Below are 10,293 nucleotides of genomic sequence, written 5' to 3'. Positions count from 1 at the left end.
AAAAAAAAAAAAAATTTAAAGCTTGTTTTTAAATTAAATTTTTTACCCACGCTCACGCACCTCCTACCCAGCCCCCCACCCACCCCACCCCTACCACCACCCCCCAAAAAAAATTTTAAGTTTGTTTTAAAAAAATATTTTCAACTTCAAAATTTCATTTTTTCACACTACCCTTGACCCTCCCCCCAAAAAAAATTTAAGTTTTGTTTTTAAAAAATATTTTCAATTTCAAAAATTATTTTCTACTCTAGTTAAAATAAAAGATATTTCTCAAGAATATTTTTCATTTATAAATCAAACACTAAAAATCTTTTCCAGAAAATGTTTTCTACTCACCAACCAAACATGAGAAAATAAGTCAAAAATCAACTTGTTTTCCAGGAAAACATTTTCCTTCATACCAAACACACCCTTAAACTTGTATAAAATTGAAGAAGTAGACACATGTGTCCTAAGTGGCATAATACACATAGGATGCCACGTAGGATACAAAATTGTCATTACGTAGGACAAATGTGTTTATTTGTTTAATTTTATATAAATTTAAATGACTAGTTGTGCACACCCAAAGTAAAAGAGCATAGTTGTCAACTGAAACTAAGTCAAGAGTCATGTTTATATATTATGCCCATTAAATATAACTTTGATCGAGAATCTTTTGAACCAGTTAATTAGATGTAAATCCTTGTCCCCACATTTACATTTGCAAGACTTGGTTGATTTTGGTCTTCTTCAATTTGTCAAATCTTTAGGACCCACGTAACTTGGAAATTTTTCCTTAAACAATAATTAGTAGAAGGCAACTTGGGATGTCTTTGGACTGATTAGAGGAATAATTTTGCCACCAATTATAGAGAAAATAAGAGACTTAGTTGACTTGCACAAGTCTTTGGATGATTAGGAGAATTTTTGCACCATTTTGCATTTCTGATTGATTAGGTAGTATTAGTATTGATATGAATAAATAAAAGTAATTTTATTTTATTTTAAGAAAAATAATCATGTTGATCCCATTGCTATTTAAAGCCTCAATACCACATGTTACTAGCCATATCATTTTTCTATTAATGTTTGCACTAATGGAGAAAGCCTTCACATTATTCCTCTTGACAATACTCTTGTTGCTTCACTATGTTATGACCCAAACCAACATTACGACTGATCAATTAGCTCTTCTCTCTTTGAAATCCCAAATTAGTTCAGACCCTTTTCATTACTTGAATGAAAGTTGGTCTCCCGCTATTAATGTTTGTCGTTGGGTTGGAGTCACTTGTGGTTCTCGTCACCAGCGAGTGAAGTCATTGAATCTATCCGACATGACTCTTACAGGCAAGATTCCTCGTGATTTTGGAAACCTCACATTTCTTGTTTCTCTTGATTTGGGAAGTAACAATTTCTATGGAAATTTGCCTCAAGAAATGGTACGCTTACGTCGGCTTAAGTTTCTTAAGTTAAGTTTCAACAAATTCAGAGGGGAAATTCCTTCTTGGTTTGGGTTTTTAAAACAACTTCAAGTTTTAAATCTTAAGAATAACAGTTTCACTGGTTTCATTCCCCCGTCACTCTCGAATGCCTCAAGGTTGGAGACTTTAGTAATATCTGCAAATTTACTTGAAGGAAATATCCCGGAAGAGATAGGCAATCTTCACAACCTGAAATTGTTGTCCGTACAACATAATAAGCTTACGGGTTCTATACCATTCACAATTTTCAATATTTCTAGTATCCAAGTCATCGGATTTTCAAACAATAGCTTATCAGGAAATCTTCCCAATGGTTTATGCAATGGTCTCCCGATACTCAAAGAGCTTCATCTATCAATAAACAAGCTTCATGGTCATATGCCTACAAGCTTGTCAAATTGTTCACAACTTCAATTATTGTCTTTATCAATAAATGAGTTTGATGGACCAATACATAGTGAAATTGGAAGATTGAGTAACTTGCAGTTCTTGTATCTTGGAGACAACCATTTCACAGGTATGTTTTATCCTACTAGTTTCTGGACACGTGTGTGCTCATCTAAATTGATAGAAATTGTTTCAAATTATCATTGTATTAAAAATAGATTTATAATTAAATTACATGAATATCGTTCATTTGCAAACAAAAAATAGTTCAAATAATTGGAATCTACTCTTGGATACCTATAACAAATTAAAATATGACAGCAAAGTATCTCTTCTCCAAATGAAATAAAAGATGATAATATTTAGTATAAACACAAATTAATTTATGTATATTCTTTTCTCATATGTTAATCACCTACAAGACAAAGTTCAGAGAAAAGAAGAAAGATGAAAAATGAATAGGATTTGATAGCCACTTCATAGAGTTAATTAAAATAAAATAAACTCTACAATTTATAATCAATATTAATTTTATTTATTATTAAGGGATCATATCAAGTATTGAATCTTACCAAATTAATTTTTTCAAAAATGAGCTTAGAATACAGAAACATAGCATCAACAGAATGACAATTTAAAATATGAAAGGGTATCAAAAGTTGAAACATTGAATTTGTTTTTCTCAAAATGAGACAAAAGGATAAATAAATAAATAAGGATAAATATTTATATCACTATTTCTTCGGTGAATTAAAGAAGTTATTAATAATTTAATTATATGTTACTTTTTTCATTTCAAATTATTCATTGTGTTTCAATCTTGTACACCCCTTAAGAAAAAATTGATAAAAAATGTAATTTTATCTATTCTATCTTACACACCCCTTACAAAAAATAAACATAAATAAGACAAATATTCAAAAAAACTAAATTACTAAAATTTAATTATGTACATATTCAAAATGTTTAAATGGATTCATAAGACAAATATTTGAAGTATTTAAACTTTTTATTAGTTTATTAAGAATAGAATATTTTTAAAAATATCTATAAAATTTTAAACGATGTAACACATAATTATATTGAAAATTGCTCAAAGTGGTAATAAGGTGACTTATTTAGTATATAAATCTTTATATGTTAGTGTATATTGTCTCCTACTATTTAAATTACTTTTATCATGATTAAAACTAATGTCGCCAATATGACATGAGGTTTAACAATGCATTTTCAAATATATCTTGATTGCACATAACCCATCATATATGCATACGATGCCAATAATAACATTTACAGAAAACAAAATGATATAAATCCTTCTTACAAATATTTATCAAATCCTAATAATCGCGATTGAACCTGAAAAAAACCCTATTCAATTTATGTGTCAAACTGTTAATCCAAATACAATATAATTTATATATTCTTATTATAAAGCTCTAGATCTTATTAAAATGAGAATTTAGAATCAAAACATAAGGACAAATTAAGACAATGAATGAATGTAGTCACGATTGTAATAGGGTGTACACCAGTTTATCCGAAGAGTAAAGTTGTATGGACTAATTAACAGATGTTATTGGCATACTCCTATTAAAATGTGCAGCATATATAAAACTTCTCAAATGAAGGTCACCTTTTTCCTCATGAAAATTACAATATAATTAAAGTGTCAATTACAATAAATAGCAAAAGAAAATAGATATAATTATTGTATTACACAAATCTAAAAAAGTTGTCTAGATGATGGTATCGACAAATCACTCGAAGCAGATAACATCCTATTATAATTTACAATATGTAAGGCGAAAAAAGAATATCTTTTTCATAAATAAAGAATGAGAATTAGCCAAACTGTTACTACATATTCTGTCTAAATGATGAAACTAACTTTACCATCTTGTAAAATAATTGGATGGATAGTTGCCATTTACCTTCGAGTAATTTGACTGTCATATGAAATTTAGTTTTTCAACTTCCTTTATCCATTTGAGGAAAAGGAGTGGTATTTATACTATTTTATAGTAGTTCAATTGGAGAAGTCTAAATTGGTTAGACTAATTTTAAATGTCCTATATTCATTTACAATGAATGTTGTGTACATTGAATTTCATCTCTTAGAATTCTTCATGCTTTGACAAAAACGTAAAAATGTTTTGAGTAAAGTATGTGTTAGGGTTTTGCCCTGATTTTCTTACCTTATTTGAAGTTAGTTTTTCCTAAAAGAAAAGACAAAACATTACCAAAAATGTATTTACTTTTCATGAAAGGAAAATATATTTTTCTTCCATATTTGGTTTATTATTTCCTTAGAGGAAAAGTTTGGAGATCTATAAATTGAAAATCCCTATTCCCATAACACAACATAATAACATCCACAATGTAGACGTTTAATAGTTTAGTTTATGGGGAGATTTATTCTCTCAATAGTTTTAATATTTTTCTCTTATATTAGTTTTCATATTATGGTATTATATTTTTAGTATACGTTTTTGTTATCTGATTTATCAACTCTATGATTTGCAATTGTAAGCTTCCGCATGACGTCCTAATCACCTTGAAAACTTAACAGTACGAGTCATTCTCCTTCACATATCTTACTTAATTCCATCATTAAATAATTTAATGCACATTGAATACTTTTAAAATATCTAATTAGTTATTAAAATATATATTTGGTTTTGTAAAAGAATAATAATAGAAATAGTGTTTTGAAGGGTAAAAAGGTATTTCAACTTTTCATTTCGATGTTCCCATTTCTAGTATGATATGATGATGATGATGATATATATATATATATATGAGATGAGATGAGATATGATATGATGAATGCTAGTACTATTGTATCTAATTACCTTAGATCGTTTTTTATTACACATTAAATGCAGGGATAATTCCACAAGAAATCGGAAATCTTGTTAATTTGATGGAGTTAGGCGTGGAGAGAAACCAGATTACCAACTCTATCCCGATCTCCATATTCAATATCTCATTGTTGCAATTTGTTTCACTAGCGAGGAACAATCTCAAGGGATCCTTACCACGCGATATTGGCAACTTAACCAAGATGCAATTTTTATATCTTCACCAAAATAGGTTTACTGGTACGTATACATTCAAAGTGATATATAGCAATCTGTATTAATGAACTACCTAAATTCATTCATCATGTGTTGACAGGTGAAATACCCAAAGAGATAAGAAATCTCGTTGAGTTGGAGATACTTAGTCTTGGGTTTAATAGTTTTAGTGGTTCACTTCCAATGGAGATATTCAAAATATCAGCACTGAGAATAATGGCTCTTTCAACCAACAATCTATCAGGAACTCTACCACCAAACATAGATTCTACCTTACCCAACATTGAACAGCTTTATCTGGCTAGCTTAACCAATCTTGTTGGGACTATTCCTCATTCTATCTCCAATTGTTCAAAGCTTACTAATCTAGAGCTTTCAGATAACAAACTCAGTGGCTTGATTCCCAATTCTCTTGGATATTTGACTCATCTAAACTTCCTAAACTTGGCGGAAAACAATTTAACCAGTGATTCATTTTTAAGCTTCCTCACTTCCTTAACCAATTGCAGAAGATTAACAACTCTTTCTCTATCTTTCAACCCTCTAAATGGTATGCTTCCGGTCTCTGTAGGGAACTTCTCCAAATCTCTTGTAAAGTTGTATGCCGGTGCTTGCAACATTAATGGCCAGATTCCAAATGAAGTTGGAAACTTAAGCAGCTTATTAGACCTTGATCTTTCTGATAATAACTTGATTGGATCAATTCCTACATCAACTCGTAACATGAGAAACCTTCAGCGTATGAATTTTCAGAACAACAAACTTACTGGATTTATTGAAGATCATATATGTAAATTGCAGTATTTGGGTGTTATTTCCTTGACTCAAAATCAACTTTCAGGATCTCTCCCTAATTGTTTAGGGAATGTTACTTCCCTTAGAGAGATACATATAAGTTCCAATAAATTGAGTTCCAATATACCAACAAGCTTAGGAAATCTTAAAGATCTACAGGTTCTTAACTTGTCATCAAACAACATGGTTGGTTCTTTACCTCCGGAAATTGGAAATCTAAAAGCTGTGATACAGATGGATCTGTCGATGAATCAATTCTCAAATGGAATTCCTAGAGAAATTGGAGGATTGCAAAATCTGGTATATCTTTATTTGCGACACAACAAGTTACAAGGATCTATACCTGACTCAATGAGCAACATGGTAGGCTTGGAATTCCTAGACATTTCACATAATAATATATCAGGAACCATTCCTATGTCTATGGAGAAATTTCACAACTTGAAGTATTTCAATGTTTCTGACAACAAATTGTATGGTGAAATACCCTCGGGGGGTCCTTTCAAGAACCTCTCGAGTCAGTTTTTCATCAACAATGAAGCATTGTGTGGTTTGTCAAGGTTTAGTGTCCCACCATGCCCCACTTCATCAAAGCATAGATCAAATAGGAAAAAATTGCTAGTTCTATTTCTTTTGCTAGGAATAGCACTTGTAGTTGTTCCTGTCGCCTTTCTGTTCTTATGGATAAGGTATAGAAGAGGTAAAAGAGCTCCTCAACAAGCTGATTCATTGTCTATCGCAACAACTGAAAGAATTTCATACTATGAACTGCTCCAAGCAACTGATTCGCTTAGCGAGAGTAATCTGATTGGTTCTGGAGGTTTTGGCTCTGTCTACAAAGGCGTTCTCAGAAGTGGAACGGCCATTGCAGTTAAAGTGTTCAATCTGCAACTGGAAGCAGCATTCAAGAGTTTTGATACAGAATGTGAAGTTTTGCGTAGCCTTCGCCATAGGAATCTGGTGAAAGTCATCACTAGTTGCTCCAACCTTGATTTTAAGGCTTTAGTGCTCGAGTATATGCCTAATGGAAGTCTTGACAAGTATTTGTATTCGCACAACTACTTCCTAGACATCCAACAGAGACTAAGTATTATGATAGATGTAGCATGTGCGTTGGAATATTTCCATCATGGATGCTCCTCTCCCGTGATTCATTGTGATATAAAGCCTAGTAACGTCTTGCTGGATGAGGGTATGGTTGCCCACCTAAGCGACTTTGGTATTTCAAAACTGCTTGGTGAAGATGAGACTGATTTATACACAAAAACCTTAGCAACATTTGGTTATATAGCACCGGGTACGTCTCTTTGTTTTTGCTAATTTGAACATAGATTTTTTGTCCTTTTTTTTTCCAATCAAGAATGTATATTGCATCTTTAAATTAATTGTTTGACTGTAGAGTATGGATTGGATGGACTGGTGTCAGTAAAATGCGATGTCTATAGTTACGGGATTATGTTGCTGGAAACATTTACTAGGAGAAAGCCTAGTGATTTTGAGAGAGATCTTAGCTTAAAGCAATGGGTGAGTCATTCACTCCCGGAGGCAGTAATGGACGTTGTAGATGCCTATTTGGTAACACCAACTGATAATCGCTTACAGAAGAAGCTAGATGTTGTTGCATCAATCATGAAAGTTGCATTAGATTGTTGTGCTGAATCTCCGGCAAGAAGGACAAACATGAAAGATGTTGCAGGGATGCTACAGAAGATCAAGATTCAACTTCTTGCACGCTGAGCATGATCTCTGAATCTCTTTTTCCAAATTGATTGCTTGTTTGTTTTATGGAAAGATATTACTTTTTTTTGTTTTGTTTTAGCACTTGATTTGTGCATGATTCTGTTTTCAGAAATGCTAGTTGATTGCAATAAATGTCACTGTTTCCTCTTAATGTTAGTGTTGCAAAAGAGCAATTAACTATATGAATACAAATAGGCATGGTAATATAGTAAATGTTTTACATGGGAAGCACCAAGACATCAAGACAACAAACAAAAAGAGCAATGACAAAAAATGCTATGATCATAATGCCTACATGATTTAAAAAAAAACAGAAACAGGTCGATGCACGAAATCTTGCATTCATGCAAGATATGGAGAAGGGTTGAAATTGTAATGCAGGCAAACTACCCAACGTAAACATCAATGACTGAATCCACAACTTGAAATCGTGACTTGTAGGTCTCACAGAGGAAACTTTACCCCCACAACTTGCTTTTGTTTTCATATCTTTACCTCTTTAAGTCTTGATTTTCCACTTGTTGTTGCTCATTGCCCTGCCATGTCCAAACTATATCTTTTAATGAAGGCTTTAATCCTTGATCACAAAAGTTCCTGTATTATGCAGTGTCTCCTGATTTTTTTGTCACTTGTACAACATGGAAAGCTGGAGTAATCTCAAATATCTCTGCATCAATTGCTAATTGCCCTTTTCTCCCTTCTTTGCTTCCTTGCATTTCACCGTCCCATCTTTTTTCTTCACCTATTGAAGACATAATAAAGTAAATAAAGTTTGTTCGTTCTAAAATACTAAACTTTTAGCTAAGATGGTCAGATTAAACTTTTAGATGAGATGAACCTACAGGCAAAGTCACATATAGGCTCAAGGGTGGTCAGATGAACATCTTTCACCGATATTATACTATGTATGGGTCATACGTACCTTAAAACTGCCCATTGAAGCTACTTCCTCTAGCCTCGAGACAATAGTGGATGCGGACTTTTGTGTTGTGAATCTAGCATCCGACCTATGACTCTTATCTTTCTCGAACAAGCTAGAGAGATCAAAACCAGGAGAAAGAGAAATGATATCGAAAGCATTCAAACAAGTAGGCTTCATTATTGTTGATGAACTCTGTTCTTTGTGTCTTGAAGAACACTCTGCATCCGAATCATCCACAATATCAAAAACACTACGAGGTGAATCATCGTCATGTTCTTGATCCAAAATTAGTGGTTTATCAATCTGTTTGAATCCTTTGTTGAACCAATTATTGTCCATTAGCTTAGCTAATGTGATTCTTGAAAATGGATTTGAAGTAGTTTTTTCACTTCATAAGGAAAATATTCAGGGCATTTAAATATCCCTTTACAAATTTTCTTATACATTTCCATTAAATTTGAGTCATGAAAGGGAAGATAACCAGCTAACAATACAAACAATATCACCCCACATGACCAAATATCCGCCTTTTCGCCATCATATCCTCTCTTATTTATGACCTCTGGCGCGACATATGCTGGAGTTCCACACGTCGTGTGGAGGAGGCCATCTTGTCTTTCCGTATCGAAAAGAGCACTCAACCCAAAATCAGAAACCTTTAGGTTTCCAGTTTCATCCAGGAGTATGTTTTCAGGTTTCAAGTCCCTATGATATACCCCTCGACTATGACAGAAATCAACAGACGCGATTAATTGTTGAAAGTATTTTCGCGCTGCTGATTCCCTAAGCCTCCCTTTAGCAACCTTATTGAATAATTCACCACCTCTAACATATTCCATTGCAAAATAAATTTTTGTTTTGCTAGTCATTACTTCATAAAGTTCAACAACATTTGGATGCCTAATTAATCTCATAACAGAAATTTCACGTTTGATTTGGTCAATTAAGCCAACTTTCATGACTTTTTCTTTGTCAATTACCTTAACAGCTACAATTTGTCCTGTTTTTAGGTTCCTTGCATGATAAACTTTGGCAAATGTACCTTGCCCTAACAATTTACCAATCTCATATTTATGCATCAAAATTGTCCCTTTTTTCTCCGTTTTCGTGCTCTTCATGCTCATCATCCTGCAAGAGGATAGATGATGCATCCCAAGAGCGCGAAGAAATTGAAATTATTGGCGAATCATCGTGTATTCACCTAGTGATTTCCCCTGGCTAATCATAGGGGAAAATTAGCCAGGGTTAGAGGAGGTCTGTTTGTGTTGCGAGAAATTAAATCCAATGAAATGGAGAAAAAAATATGGAATTTAAAGAATTGGTAAGTTGTTTATAAATTGGTTATTTTTGGAAACTAAAGAAAGATGGTTAAATTATGACATAAAGATTTTAGGTAGTTACTATATATATATAATATAACTAATAAATAAAAATTAGAAAAAAACCTATATATATTTGTACTTATATCCTATACATTATGTTTTATATGACACTATTTCCGTTTAGAAAGTTGAATAATTATTTCAGATGTTTTGTTACTAGTATTTAGAACTATGTATAAGAAGTTAGTGGTATATGATTGAGCATATAATTTCAAATGAAAAAATATTATTTAACTTGTAATCTTAAATTATATCATGACATTTCGATAGCTATAAAAACATTTGTCACTAAAGGATCATTTCTTGATTAGTGCATGTCATCTTTTGCACAACAATCATTGTAAAAAATGTGAAAATTTGTATTTTTTTCTTTGATAGAGACGAATTTAGAATTTATAAATTTTGAACTCTAAAGAAAGTAGTGTATTGAATAAGCAGATTTCTAACACAAAGACAATTTTGATTAAAACTATTAAATTTTATTGAATCCGTTATTAGAATTCTAGTTTTTCCCCTGCCTAACA

General features: G+C 32.2%; 1 pseudogene; it reads right to left on the bottom strand.

Annotated features, from left to right (window-relative positions):
• LOC125858337 (CBL-interacting protein kinase 5-like) overlaps positions 1–9,514 on the bottom strand; it is a 61,021-nt pseudogene extending 51,507 nt beyond the window's left edge.
• Between the last annotated feature and the right edge of the window lie 779 nt (positions 9,515–10,293).

The sequence above is a fragment of the Solanum stenotomum genome, chromosome 3 (genome assembly GCF_019186545.1).
Source record: "Solanum stenotomum isolate F172 chromosome 3, ASM1918654v1, whole genome shotgun sequence".
NCBI classification, from domain to species: domain Eukaryota; kingdom Viridiplantae; phylum Streptophyta; class Magnoliopsida; order Solanales; family Solanaceae; genus Solanum; species Solanum stenotomum.
The sequence above is the reverse complement of the archived record's forward strand: the minus strand, read 5'-3'. Positions and strand labels throughout refer to the sequence as shown.